The sequence below is a fragment of the Danio rerio genome, chromosome 2 (assembly GCF_052040795.2).
Source record: "Danio rerio strain M-AB ecotype USA chromosome 2, GRCz13ab, whole genome shotgun sequence".
In the NCBI taxonomy this organism is placed as follows: domain Eukaryota; kingdom Metazoa; phylum Chordata; class Actinopteri; order Cypriniformes; family Danionidae; genus Danio; species Danio rerio.
In genome coordinates, this window is record NC_141022.1 from 50,586,263 (window position 1) to 50,600,772 (window position 14,510).

Sequence of the window (14,510 nt, forward strand, 5' to 3'; positions counted from 1 at the left end):
TTAAAAATACATATATTTGCACTCTTTCAACATAAAGGTTTACCATTGCACAACAAGAATTGTGATTTAACTTTTCAACTATGAAAAAAAGTTTTACAAAGATATTTTGCCACTGAATATTCAAAACTTAAGGTCGTGAACTAGCAGTGTTATGCTGCTTTGAAACATCACTGTCACTGTAAACAACAGGCTAATAAAAATATAAATAAATAAAAATTAACAGGAGGAGGTGTTTAAAACCTTCGTTCTCCATGACACTAGGCTGAATATCTTTGCAGATAAACAATGCAATAGCATTCGTTATTGGCGTAGAACGCACAAAACTGTTGCGCATGGAAACAACTTTCAATGCTTTTCTCACCACTTTTGGAGCTGGTACTGTAGCTACAATTGAAGCAGAGCAGGAAGCCGGGGATGCAGGAACACTGGAAGATGCTTCCACAACAACACCGTGGCGCCGCTTCAAGTGAGATATCAGATTAGTCGTACTGCCCGTGTATTTTACAGATGCGCGGCACATTTTGCAAATTGCATCTGTCCTGTCAAGTCGTCCATCCTTTTTGCAAAATCCATAATGTTGCCATACTTTAGATTTAAAACTCAGTGGGGAATAAAATGTTTGTTTTGCTTCTCGCGCTTTCTGAGGGCGCACCACTAGCTTCATCAGCACACCTGATACACTGAGTTGTGTACACATCCGTTGTGTACACATCCGCAAGTCCGCAAGTCCGTTGCTACTTTATGTAGGTCGATTAAATTATGCGCCAAAAACAGGTTGACAACACTTGTTAATAAATAAGAAATACATTCTATGTTAAAAATATAAGTTGTATCTTGGAAAAACCGATGCATCTCGCAAAAACCGATGCATCTCGATTTGCTTCCAAAATTTCATTCATCCTCTGCTGCTCTACCGATGCACTCGCATCGTGCACTCGCTTGACCGCGTATCGATACATATCGGTTAATCTTCCCATCCCTAGCTAGTACATGTAACTTAACAACATGTAAATGTTAAAGGATCAAATCCTTTGAAATAACGATTCAATAAAACTAATAAAAATCCTAATTTTTAGGGAAAAAATACAACATAAAGTAACAACACACACATATCATTTACATCTCGACATGCGAAAGTGTTCCCATATGTTTTCATCGAAGTTGTTTACAATACTAACTCTGTGGATTGATAAGTAATGTAGTCAAATATTTACAAATACAAGCGTAGCCGTGTAGAGCTCAGAATGTACCAGTATTTTGGAATAAATGTGTAAACAGTCTTTTTCGGCAAAATTTCTTAACGTCCTCGCCTGTGTGAATAGTGTTATTTATTTATTTTTTTTTATTTACTGGTAAAGTCGTTCTGGTAATTTTCCGGATATTTACCGGTATCACTATAGCATCTGAATTTACAAAGAGACACGGAATGATGAATAGAGACCAATATTGGACTATTTTACAGTAGAACGATGCTTGTAGTGCTCAGATTTACAACTCAAGCATTTAGTGTTTGCCAGCAGAAACACACAACTGGAAAACATTGTTCATGTATTGAATTACTTATTACAAATTCTTTATTTTTACTGTTCTTTTCTACACACAAATATTATGTGCTTCATTCAAATGACCAGTGCCACCATGCCGCCCCAATGTTGCTTGCCCCTTGCAATCCGGTCTATCAGCTCAAGTTTGGAGTAAAATTTCTCAGCCAAGTGACTCCAGAAAACTATAATGACTGATATTTAAGGATTGGATCCAAACCCTACTTTCCTAGCGCTGACCGCAACATTCCAAAGGTGAAATCGCACACTTCTTTACTTTTTAATGAACTCTCTGTAAGTGTGAAAGATATCTTGTACGAAGGAAAAGAAATAATGAGCAGTTGTGTATGTGGTGGTGTAAATGTTTAATGCATGCTCAGGGGGCTCTTTTCAGCGATCACGAATGGGCAAATAAATAGATCTAGAAGAGCGAGTTTAAAAAGAGGAGTGAGTGTGTGTGTGAGTGGAGCCACGCAAGCAGTGCTGATACTGATCAAACACAACATCTAACATCTAGCATTAACTTAATTTACTGCATTGCAAATGGAAACAAGTATGAGAGAGAGAGAGAGGGAGTGGGGAAATTGCCAAGTAAATAAGTAAAAGCAACAAAGTGTTTTAGCAAAAAAATAATAATTAAGAAAGAAGCCTTTACATTTACTTGCATTTATATGCGACATTTTGACTGATGAAAACAGCCAAAAACATTGTTCTGCTAAAGCTGAAATTGTTATATATAAAGTAAAAAAAAAAAAAGTTGGGGGGTGGGGGGATGGGGATGGGGGGGTTGTATAGTTTGTATGTTGATGGCAGACCATCAATCATTTTCTCGAAGGATGGCAATTAATTAGTCTATTGAAATGTGTCCAATGCATCCGGAAGGAATTTATAGCACTTCAGTTTTTCTTTTTTTTTCTTTTTTAAATTCCAAAATGGATTAAATTCATTTATTTCCTCGAATTCTACACGCAATACTCCATAATGACAATGTGAAAAGATTTTTTGAAATTTATTTAAAAAAAAAAAAAAAAAACTGATAAATAACATGTACAGAAGTATTCACTGCCTTTGCCATGAAGCTCTAAATTGAGCTCAGGTGCATTCTGTTTCCACTGATCATTCTTGAGATGGTTCAGCAGTTTAATTGGAGTTCACCTGTGGTGAATTCAGTTGATTAAACATGATTTAAAAACTATACACTTGTCTATATAAGGCCCAAGGGTTGACAGTGCATGTCAAAGCACAAACCAAGTATGAAGACAAAGGAATTGTTTGTAGACCTCAGAGACAGAATTGTCTCGAGGCACAAGGCTGGGGAAGGTTACAGAAACATTTCTGCTGTTCTGAAAGTTCCAATTAGCACAGTGGCCTCCATCATCCATAAGTGGAAGATGTTTGAAACCACCAGGACTCTTCCTAGAGCTGGCCGGCCATCTAAGCTGAGTGATCGGAGAAGAAGGGCCTTAGTCAGGGAGGTGATCAATAACCCGATGGTCTCTCTTTCTGAACTCCAGCTTTATTCTGTGGAGAGAGGAGAACCTTACAGAAGTAAAACCATCTGTGCAGCAATCCACCAATCAGGCCTATACGGTAGAGTGGCCAGATGGAAGCCACTTCCCACCTGAAATTTGTCAAAAGGCATCTGAAGGACTCTCAGACCAAAAGAAAGGAAATTCTCTGGTCTGATGAGACTAAAGTTGAACTCTTTGGAGTGAATGCCAGGCTTTACTTTTGGAGAAAACCAGGCACCGCTCATCATTAAGCTAATACCCTCCCTACAGTGAAGCATGGTGGTGGCAGCATCATGCTGTGGGGATGTTTTTCAGCAGCAGGAACTGGAAGACTAGTCAGGATAGAGGGAAAGGTGAATGCAGCAATGTGCAGTGACATCCTGAATGAAAACCTGCTTCAGAGTGTTCTTGACCTCAGACTGGGGTGACAGTGACCCAAAGCACATTTCCTAAATATCAATGGAGTGGCTTCACAACAACTCGGTGAATGTCCTTGAGTGGCCCAACCAGAGTCCAGACCTAAATCCTATTGAACATCTCTGGAGAGATCTGAAAATGGCTGAACATCGTAGCTTCTCTTTCAACCTGATAGAGCTTGAGAGGTACTGCAAAGAGGAATGGGCAAACAAGACAGGTGTGCCAAGCTTGTGGCATAATTTTCAAAAATACATCCATTCAAAAAATGACTACTTTTTGGATGCACTTTAATTTTTGATCACCAGAAATGTATATAGGGCTACATTCTCAGAATGAGCCTATGTTAAGAATGTCTGTTGGTGATGCAGATGTTAAGCAGACAGTATATTAATACTGTAATAAGACTTAGTTGGAATGCAGTTGCAATATATTGTATAGTCAACAAAATATGCAATAGGGACCTTTAAAGGGCACATAAGTTACCCCTTTTTTCATATTTATTAAAAGTCTTTTGTTTCCCCAGAATGTGTCTGTAAAGTTTCAGCTCAAAACACCCATCAGAGTATTTATTATAGCTGTTTGAAATGTCTGTATTATAGCTGGGAAAAGGTTGTTGCTGTTTTTTTGCACTGGGCCTTTAAGGCGAGTCGTCCCCGCCCACCAATCCCATGTGCCTGTCAGCAACATGCCTCAACACGCCCTCGGCTGCCTCAGGAAGCAGATCTCACGTAACGTTTGTGAGAAATACTACAGTAAGAACTTTACCAACAACGAGTTCACGCGCACACACAGGCACATACATAGCATAGACAGGCAGACACACTCACAAACGCACATACATAGCGTAGACAGGCGCACACACACACATTGCACAGTGCAGACACACACGCACATACATAGCGTAGTCACGCAGACACACTCACACACACACATAGCACAGACATGTAGCGCAACACACACACACACACACACACATACATAGCGTAGACAGACAGACAGACACACACATACACACACAGAGAGAGACAGTGAGAGAGACACGGCTGTGCTGATGAAGTGAATCTGAAGTGAATGGCTGTACTTCATTACACACGTGCACACGTTTTAAAACATGTTAAACTTGTAAGACTCACTCTTGATCACGTCTGATGATGATTGATGATTCTAGCAAACTAAAACAAACCTTTTATTCCCGGTTGCTTTGCGCTCATCCTGTCTCGTCGATATGAGTATATGCAATAGTACGGAGACATGTTAATGCGCGCAGCTGTCAATCAATATTGGTGGGCGGGGGGGGACCGCACTCCTACGTAAAGTTGCGGTCGATCTGAAAACCGCTCCAATTGGTCCATCGTTTTTATGTTGTTAAATTAAAAAAAAGGACTGGGTGGGTATATTTCACCCCAATATGACAGTATATACACTATACTTGCACACATGTATGTCCAAACAGCTTGAAAAGTAGATTTTTCACCATACGTGCCCTTTAAAATAAAGTCACACACAATCACAGAATAGTTTCAAAAAAGTAGACAAAAATTAAAACACAAAGAAATATATTGATTCCAAAACTGTTTTAAATAAACAGAAACTAGTGATTGTGTTTCTCTAGCTTTCTTCAGTGTCCTCTAACGTACAATAACGGATCGGTTGTCAGATCCAATATGTATTTTCTGCACAAAAAAGATCATCAATAACTCGACATGAATAATGACATTTTAATGTCTTTATTTACAGCTCTGCTAAATGTGCTTTGACAGTTTTATTGTGACGGTGGCAGGGAGCCCAATGTACATTATAATCAGCTATGAAAGAAATGCTCTGACATTGGGAAAAACTGCTGAAAAGACTCCTTGACAGGGATTCACGCCGAGCTCAGGATTCAAGACAAAGCTGCGGATTCGCACAAAACTAACTTGTTTTTAATTCCTGGTCAAGGACGGGTCGCATATTCGCAGCGCGGTGACGGACATGTTGGGATCGATTCATATGAAAGCTTATAGAGTCAGCGAACAGATCAGAAGCGAATTAAACTATTGAAAGATTATGTGCACCAAAAAGCATGGTCGGCTGTGTATGTGGTACTGCTACAGAATGTGTTAGCGTTATGTCCTGTGCCCATCAACGAGAAGACTTATTGATCTTGGCAGGAGTATAGAGGCGAAGGCAGATACAGTGTAGAAGACTATCCTCATCAATATTCCCCGCTGTGCAATCATATCTCCGCTTACCGGCCCTCAGGGAACGAACTCAACGTTGCAACTGCGAACACGACTAACATATGTAATTATTTGTAAGACATAGGCTACTTCATAAATGATTGATGTGTGGAGGAAAGCAAGATCTAGAACAAGTTCTGTATGTAAGAAGCAGTTCTCACATCTGTGTCTGAGTCTGTTTTGCTGAATAGCGAAACATAAATGTGCTCTATGTAGGTTTTTGACTCTTCGATTTTGCGTCAACGGACAATTTAAGCTTCTCAGCTGATGTTTAAGTGCTAATTATAAATGACCTTATAAATGTGGATTTTTATAATTCTGAGTCACATTTCAGAAGCTGCTACTGCCCTCATTTTTGGGTGTATATTTGCAATCTCCCCCCATTGATGTACATTTTTATAAGTGTTTACATACATTGTCATGATGGTAGATGGTTGAAATTATTTTATTTTTAAATTTTCTTCTAAAGCAGAGTTCGACAATAAGAATGGCCCAATATTTGTGCAAATGCCATCTTAGAATCGAGAAGCAGCATGACTGACAAATATAATTTTGTTTGTGCGGGCAAAAGAAAGCCGGTTGAATTCCGAATGAGAGGATAATCACTCGCGCCAACAGCTGATGTGATGTGTGCGACTATTTAGAAAACGTGCGCGCTCCTGTTTCCTTGCTGGAAACAACCGTGCCTGTAAACCCAACTGGTGTGATCGGTTCTCTTTCAAATAGACTAGACAAAAAGTTCTGTTCATGCACGCACAGTCCTGCTGCTTTCAAGAGCTCCAGATTGGTGTTTTTGTACGCAGCACCGGTTTCTTTCACTTTAGATATTATTTAGACAGGATATAGGGTATTAACTTCCCATTCATGTGTAGTTAACTGGTGTCAAATGATTTTTTTTAAAGATTTTTTTTTGTTGTTGTTAAATAAAAAGTATAGTACAGAGCTTTAGTTTGCTTGTTTTGAAACATTGTTTAAAATTTGTGGCTTAGAAATAATTATTTATATTTGGTATGGTGAGAGATAAATTTGGTAAATCCTTTGAGCTCTGAAAAGTCATGTGAAATAAAAACTAATTATAATACAACACGATGAAACCATGACCCATGTGCTCATGCTTTCTGAGCAAGCTCATTCACAACATACACAAAATGAATTAGGAGGCATGTGGACATTCCACAAAATCAAAGACAAGTAACTTTAGCATGTCAAAGTCATATTTATGCATATAAAACATATTTCCCCAACAAAAAAATTGTGGCTAGTAAAAATGGCGAGTGGCTAGTAATGTTGGTAAACTATAACAAAAAATGTGTACCCCTGTGTCACTAAACCACTCGATCCGTGACAGAATAATACAACATAATATTATTAATCTTAATCAATCATGAAACAAATAAAAAAAAAATTTAAAAATTTATATATATATATACATATCACAAAAGGCTTCAACACACACATACACACACACACACACACACATATGTTTTGATCAGCTATAGTTTAAAAATACACAAACTTTTCTCCTTTACAAATTTATTATGCAGTCTCTATCGCCATCTCTGTCAGCTGTCTTTGTTCTGCTCAATGACAGGTTAGTGACCACCAACGCGCTGAATCTCCAAAATTATAAATAGTTTAAAATAGGCACTATGTAATGAAGTTTACGGCCCTTTGGCCGCCGGGAAGAAGGAGGCGGAGAACCGACGCAGGTTTAAAATATTTATTAATAATAATGACTGCAGCTCCTCACGGAGACTGCCATCTAAACCAAAATAAACGGGCGGCAGCTCCTCGCGGAGACTGCCGTCAAACTGAAAGCAAAAGTAAAACAATATGCCCGGGCCCGGTCCTCTCTCGCCTTCCTCTGCCATCGGTCCTCCTTTTATGGTCCAGAGCTCCTTCCGTGGGATCAGAGGCAGGTGCGCACCGCACGTGTATCCACTCACGCGGTGGCCTCACCCCGTTCCCACGGCTCTCGGCCACGCCCCCTCGCCACATACCCCCATCTCCCATCACAGGCCGGGGGCACCCCGTGGCTGTGCATACTCCGGGGGGGGGGGGTTTGGCGCCAAAGCACCCGCGAGACCTATATGAGACGGGCCGAGAGAAAAGGAGATGGAAAAAAAAGGAGGAAAGACAGAGTAGACCGAGAAAGGGGAGAGAGGAAAAAAAAAAAAAAAATTGGGGTTCGGTTCTCCAGACACGCTGCCACTCGGTCCTCCACCAGCTGAGAGATGCGACGACGTGCTGGGAGCCCTGTGGAGGAATCTATTCACCCGTCCGTCTTCTGGCGTCCGGCGGCGGTTCTCCTGGCTGGCTGGCGGCATTTCTGGTCTCCTGCTCCGCTCCCGCTTCGGTGGATGGATGCAGGCTCTGGCATCATGGCGGATCGCGGCGACTCCCCCGGGTTCTGTGGGATGGCTCCCTTCAGCTCTTTCCCTTCCGGTGGTGAGCCCCGCGTCCCCTGCTCCTCCCCATGCTGGGAGACGGCAGCAGGCAGATCCTTTCCTCGCCAGCCTCAGGCCGCCCCGGCACTCTGGGCAGACGAACGGGTTTCTCCCCCACTCGGGTTAACTCCCGAACACTCGCCCCCTCTCTCAGCGGCGAGGGCATCTGGACAACGCGTCCCTCCTTCTCCCGGGTTTCGGCACCACTGTAATGAAGTTTACGGCCCTTTGGCCGCCGGGAAAAAGGAGGCGGAGAACCGACGGAGTTTTAAAATATTTATTAATAATAATGACGGCAGCTCCTCACGGAGACTGCCATCTAAACCAAAATAAACGGGCGGCAGCTCCTCGCGGAGACTGCCGTCAAACTGAAAGCAAAAGTAAAACAATATGCCCGGGCCCGGTCCTCTCTCGCCTTCCTCTGCCATCGGTCCTCCTTTTATGGTCCAGAGCTCCTTCCGTGGGATCAGAGGCAGGTGCGCACCGCACGTGTATCCACTCACGCGGTGGCCTCACCCCGTTCCCACGGCTCTCGGCCACGCCCCCTCGCCACACACTATTCTTATAAATAAATTCTACATTCTCTTCTAATTCTACATTCTCGCCTAAAAAAACTTCAAAAGTACAGCAATGGTAGCAATATTTGTCAAACTGTAGAGTGTCCCCAGCTTGTTGCTCTATGAACCAGACAGAACTGTTATATATATATATATATATATATATATGGATTCATTTCATGAATCCATCAGAGGTCGCTGTAAGCTGTAAGCTTTTTCAGATCTCAAATTTCTTTCGTGAGTGCTATCATGCTTGCTGTTTTCGCGTAAATTCACCAGAGCTGTAGACTGACTAAATAAATGAACAATCGGCCCGCCCACCCCTTATCCAAACCCAACAAATATTGTTCTAAAAAAGATTTGATTGACCCTCCAACCGCCTTCCTAAACCCAACAGACAGTGCTTTTTAAAAAAGCAATGCAGAAAAAGAAAAGCCCTTTGCAGCCGCCTGATTTTTACCACAGATCTTTTCAGATCTTACCATATTCTCACCCTGTTATTTACCTGTTTATCTTATTTGTTGATTTTTATTTTTGTTTACCTGCTTTGTAGAACCGTTTTTCACCAGACTTGAACCCTGTCATCATGGTCAAACGGGTAACAGCAAGGCACTGGTCAAACTGGTAACAGCGAAAAAGCCATCCATGCTGAGGTAAGTGATCAGCTGGTAAGCAAAAAAAAAAAAAAAAAACAGAAGCCATTGGCGGTGTCATACCGCCCCTTAGCATTGTTAAAAAGGCTAAATGTAGCCATACGTAGCTGTGGCTACATAATTTGTGCTCTCCAGAAATATATACAATAGTACATTTGGATGTAGTACTATGGTAGAACTATGTTGGAAATTAGAAGAAGTTAGAAATTAATAGGTAATAGTAATAGTAATTAATAGTTATATGTCTAGTTATATGTCAACAAAAGACAATGTCATTAGTAGCCTTCATTATTAACTTCTTGTTTATTGAACTGTGTTGTAAAACTTCCTGTTATTATGTGCAGCACAGTGTTTCATAACAGCAAATTAAAAGTTCACTAATTAAGGAGCAGGACTGATAAAGTCCATATTCTGAGCTTTTAAATGACACCTATTTGTGGAGATGTTTTTAATTAGCTCTGCTCTCCAGCTAAAAGGATCACGGCATTAAAACAAAAATCACCTATTGGTTATCAATACTGGCTGCCAATGATTAGTTATCAGAAGGAAATCCTGCATTAGTGCACTCCTGATTTGCTTGGTCAGTGACTGCATGTGTGATAAGCAGAGTAAAGCAGTCTTTACTGCGCAATAAAATACAAACAACATAAAGGCTCCGTAGCTGACAGTCTAATTCACAGACAATTTTTCTCTCTCTGTATGCTTTCTTTCCAAAATGAACTGCAGGTTTCTTGAAAAGCAGCTTGTGGCTGAAGTGAAAATGAAGGTGTCATGTCTGAACACAGGGGGTGTGGGAAACACAATGCAAAACTGCAGACGAGAGAAAGTTAAAGGGAGATGGGGAGGATGGAGAAAAAAAGAAAGAGAGAGAGAGAGGTTTAGGTTAAAAATAAAAGCAAAAATTACAGCGAGAGCAAGCTGTGACAAGCTGGTTTGTATATAAAAGCACAGGCAACGAGGTGAAACGACTGGAGAGAGAGAGGAGAAACAGTGCCCTCTTCTGACGCCTCACACATCTGGGTGTGTCAACAGAGCTTCAGCTTCATATCAGTCTTTCTGACTTTTCACCTGCTGCTGAATATTATATTACTGTTCTAGAAAGTTCAGACAAGGCCTGCGGCTGCAATCTTCCTGCTGCCAAACGTACAAATGCGAATTTTAAGTGGCTTAGAGATGCTGAGCACATGGTGAGGTTAATTCTGTGTCCTTGACAGACCCGCACAAATGCGGTCAGTAAATATCTTTAAAAACAAAAATGTACGTGTAGTTAAAAAAACAACAATGTAGTACTGTAGCATTGCTAGAGATGCTAGAGATGCCGATTAATTGTGCTTCAAACTGATCTATTTGGCATCTATTGATTGTGAAGGGATTACTTAATGGTATGACTTCATTTATTCATAATTCAGATTGTACAAGGTGTGATAAATTCTGATGCTGATGTTGCATGCTGAACAGTAACATTAAAATGGTATTTTTTAAATAGTGTAGTTTGGATAAAATTTGCACGTTCTACATCAGCCATGTGTTTCCAGTGCACTTCAATTAAGTTGTAGGTCATGAAGGTATATTTTACCTACATTTTTATGAATACTATGTATTCACGCAAACTACTTCACTCACATACACTGTAAAAATCCATTATTTTACTTTTTTCTGGCAGCTGGGGTGCCGAAAAAAAAAACATAAAATAACAATCGTTAAATGACAGAAATTTACCGGACATTTAAATTTGAGGAAATTTCTGTAAATTAACATGTTATTTTATGGTAAATTTCTGTAATTGAATGGCCATAGTTTTTACAGTACATTTCTGTAATTTAACAGCCGTTAATTTACAGTAAATTTCTGTAATTTAATGGCTGTTATTTTATGGTAAATTTCTGTAATTTAACGGCCATTATTTTACAATAAATTTCTGTAATTTAATGGCTGTTGTTTTGTGGTGTATTTCTGTAATTTAATGGCCATTATTTTACGTTGAATTTCTGTAATTTAATGCCCATTATTTTATGGTAAATTTCAGAAGTTTAACGACCATTATTTTACGGTAAATTTCTGTAATTTAATGCCTGTTGTTTTATGGTATATTTCTGTAATTTAATGGCCGTTTTTTATGGTAAATTTCTGTAATTTAATGGCTGTTATTTTACAGTAAATTTCTGTAATTTAACATTACTTATTTTACGCTAAATTTCTGTCATTTATTGGCCGTTATTTTACAGTAAATTTCTGTAATTTAACAGCCATTATTCAACTTTTTATACAAAAATAAATACTTGATCTTTTTAAAGTGTACTTTTTTGGCTATTACTGTATATACGTTATATTTAAACAAACTGGTTTTCAAGGATTTCAATTTTACCTTGTGAACATTAAAACAGTATTTTTAAAAAGTGTAGTTTAAATTAAATTTGTACATTCTACATTAGCCCTGTGTTTGCAGTGCATTTCTATTAAGTTGAAGGTTGTGAAGGTACTTTTGGCCTACATTTTTATGAATGCTATGTATTCACACAAACTACTTAGCTCATATACACTGCAAAAAATGAAGTATTTATTGAATTATTCAGTTTGAACGAACTGTTTAAAGTAATTATTGACTCATACTGTTTGAACAAACTGATTGAAGTATTTATTGTCTTACTCGTAAGTCACTTGCTTTGCCAATAAATTATATAACGTTCCTGAATGAATTAGTTGAATGAATGATTCAATAACTCACTTATAACAATTAATATATTTAGAGCTACGCACTTGCATACTATAGTACTTTTACCATATCTTTCTCTTGCAGGAATAGTAAGTGTATTATGACAATAATGTTTAATTATTCATTCCTAAATAAATCATTTAATGTAAAAAAAAAAAAACAATGCTGAGTTCTACACATTTGATTTGACAACATGAAAGAATTAAGTTAACTTATTAGTTTTTACAAATTTAAGTGGATTGAGCATAAAACAATTAAGTTGTTTCCAAAAAACTCAAGAATTGTGTTGTTTCAGCTTTTGTTTCAGCTGTTAAATAAGTAGATGGAAAAACCAGCAAATTTCATTTTTTGAGTGTTTGTTTAAAGAAATTGCCCAAATAAATTATGTAATGGCTTACTTTTAAGGACTTGCATTATTGTTTATTTTTATTTATTTATTTTTTTCTATACTGTAGACTGCAGGCATATTCAGACAGAGGGTGAGTGTGTGGGGAAAAAAGAGCTGTGTGAAACTGCTCTTGTTTTTTTTTTTAAAAGAAAAAAACATACTCAGCCTATCACTTGGACTTTGAGTTGTGTGAGGTCACCTTCTGTCTACATGAGGTATTCAGACATAAACGCTTACCAGTGAAATTGCTCACAAATACACAGCGAGAGAGATGAGTCAGGAACGGTCTCTCTAAGATTGGGTTTATACAGAAAAAAATGATTGTTTTATTGCTGTGCTAAAGTAAGTGTTGCAGAGTTTAGAGAAAGTACATAAAAGATGACTCAAGCGATATTTGAAGATACACAGCTTGTGTTTTCATCTTTTAAAGCCTTTGTGCTGCTTTTATAACCAGCAGCCAAATGTAAAATAAAGCAGGGTGCTAAAATAGCCCAACTTCGACAGATTTATTTAAGCAGGCATTTTATAAATATTGGTGCTTTTTGAAAGAACATGAAATAAGTAAAGATGTTATCATTTTATTTTAGTGTTGGTGCTTGATGTGTATAATGAATGAGATGGTGACAGTAAAGGTTAGATCCAAATTTAGCTGTTTTTTTTTTTTTTTTTTTTTTTTTGTGGCCAGGTAGAAAAGGTCCAAAACAGGAGCAGACGGTAGCATATAGATCTAAACTCTCTCCTAGAGGGCCAGTGTCTGCAGATTTTTGCTCCAACACATCTCAACACACCTGCATGGATGCTTGAAGAAAGCCTAGTAAGAGCTTGATTAGGCAGCTCAGGTGTGTCTGATTGGGGTTGGAACTAAACATTGCAGGACACCAGCCCTCTAGGACCGGGTTTGGGCACCCTTGATATAGATGATGCAAAGAGAGTAGTCGCTACAACAGACTAAAAGTCAAGGTAGGTGGTGAAACAAACATAAACCATGAACAAACATGGATCAAAAACATGACTAGAAACAACACAGAAAATGCATGGTAATGCTCACTACAGGATAACAAGCCTCAGCATCTATATATGTGAGAAATGTGTATATTGTCCAAGTAATTAATGGTGATGAACTGTAGATGAGTGTGTGTAATCAGGAGGTGAGCTGATACTGGCGTGTGACTGACTGCAAGACATGAAGGGATTTGTGGTCCCTTTCAGCGGCAGATGTGATGTTTATAGTGCCCTATAATGTGTCTGGTGAACACTCTACTTGGTGACTGTCACAATGTTGATTTATGCAATACACTGTATATCACAGAAAAAAATTATCCGGCTATTGATATAAATAAATACATAACATTAAGCTAATACCAAGTAACCTATTTAACAAATATTAAAAATATATATATTTTAAAATAAATTGTTAAATCAAAATTTCATGATAATTTTGGATTTTTTTTTTATCTTATCTTGAACTACTTAATATGTGTTTAAAATGAACTCGTAATTGTTATGTAGACAGTTGAAGTCAGAATTATTAGCCCCCCTTTGTTTTTCTTTTTCAAATATTTCTGGAGAAAGTCTTATTTGTTTTATTTAGGCTAGAATAAAAGCAGTTATATATATTTTTTTAAATATATATAAAGGGTCAAAATTATTAGCCCCATCAAGCTATATATATATATATATATATATATATATATATATATATATATATATATATATATATATATATATATATATATATATATATATATATATATATATATATATTTGATAGTCAGAACAAACCATCATTATACAATAACTTGCCTAATTACACTAACCTGCCTAGTTAACCTAATTAACTATGTTGAGCCTTTAAATGTCACTTTAAGCTGTATAGAAATGTCTTGAAAAACATCTGGTCAAATATTTACTGTCATCATGGCAAAGCTAAAATAAATTAAAATGAGTTATTAAAACTATCATGTTTAGAAATGTGGTGAAAAAAAATCTCTCTGTTAAACAGAAATTGGGGAAAAAATAAACAGGGAGGCTAATAATTCTGACTTCAACTGTATATATACAGTT

General features: G+C 38.1%; 1 protein-coding gene across 5 annotated transcripts in view; it reads left to right on the forward strand.

The window, feature by feature from the left end:
• Positions 1 to 12,218, forward strand: part of LOC137488194 (uncharacterized) — a 149,867-nt gene extending 137,649 nt beyond the window's left edge. For all 5 annotated transcript variants that reach the window (XR_015478960.1, XR_015478964.1, XR_015478963.1 and 2 more), the window contains 2 exons: positions 9,246 to 9,345; positions 10,072 to 12,218. The gene's annotated coding sequence lies outside the window, so the exon portion shown is untranslated. The remainder of the gene's footprint in view (positions 1 to 9,245; positions 9,346 to 10,071) is intronic.
• Positions 12,219 to 14,510: the final 2,292 nt, after the last annotated feature.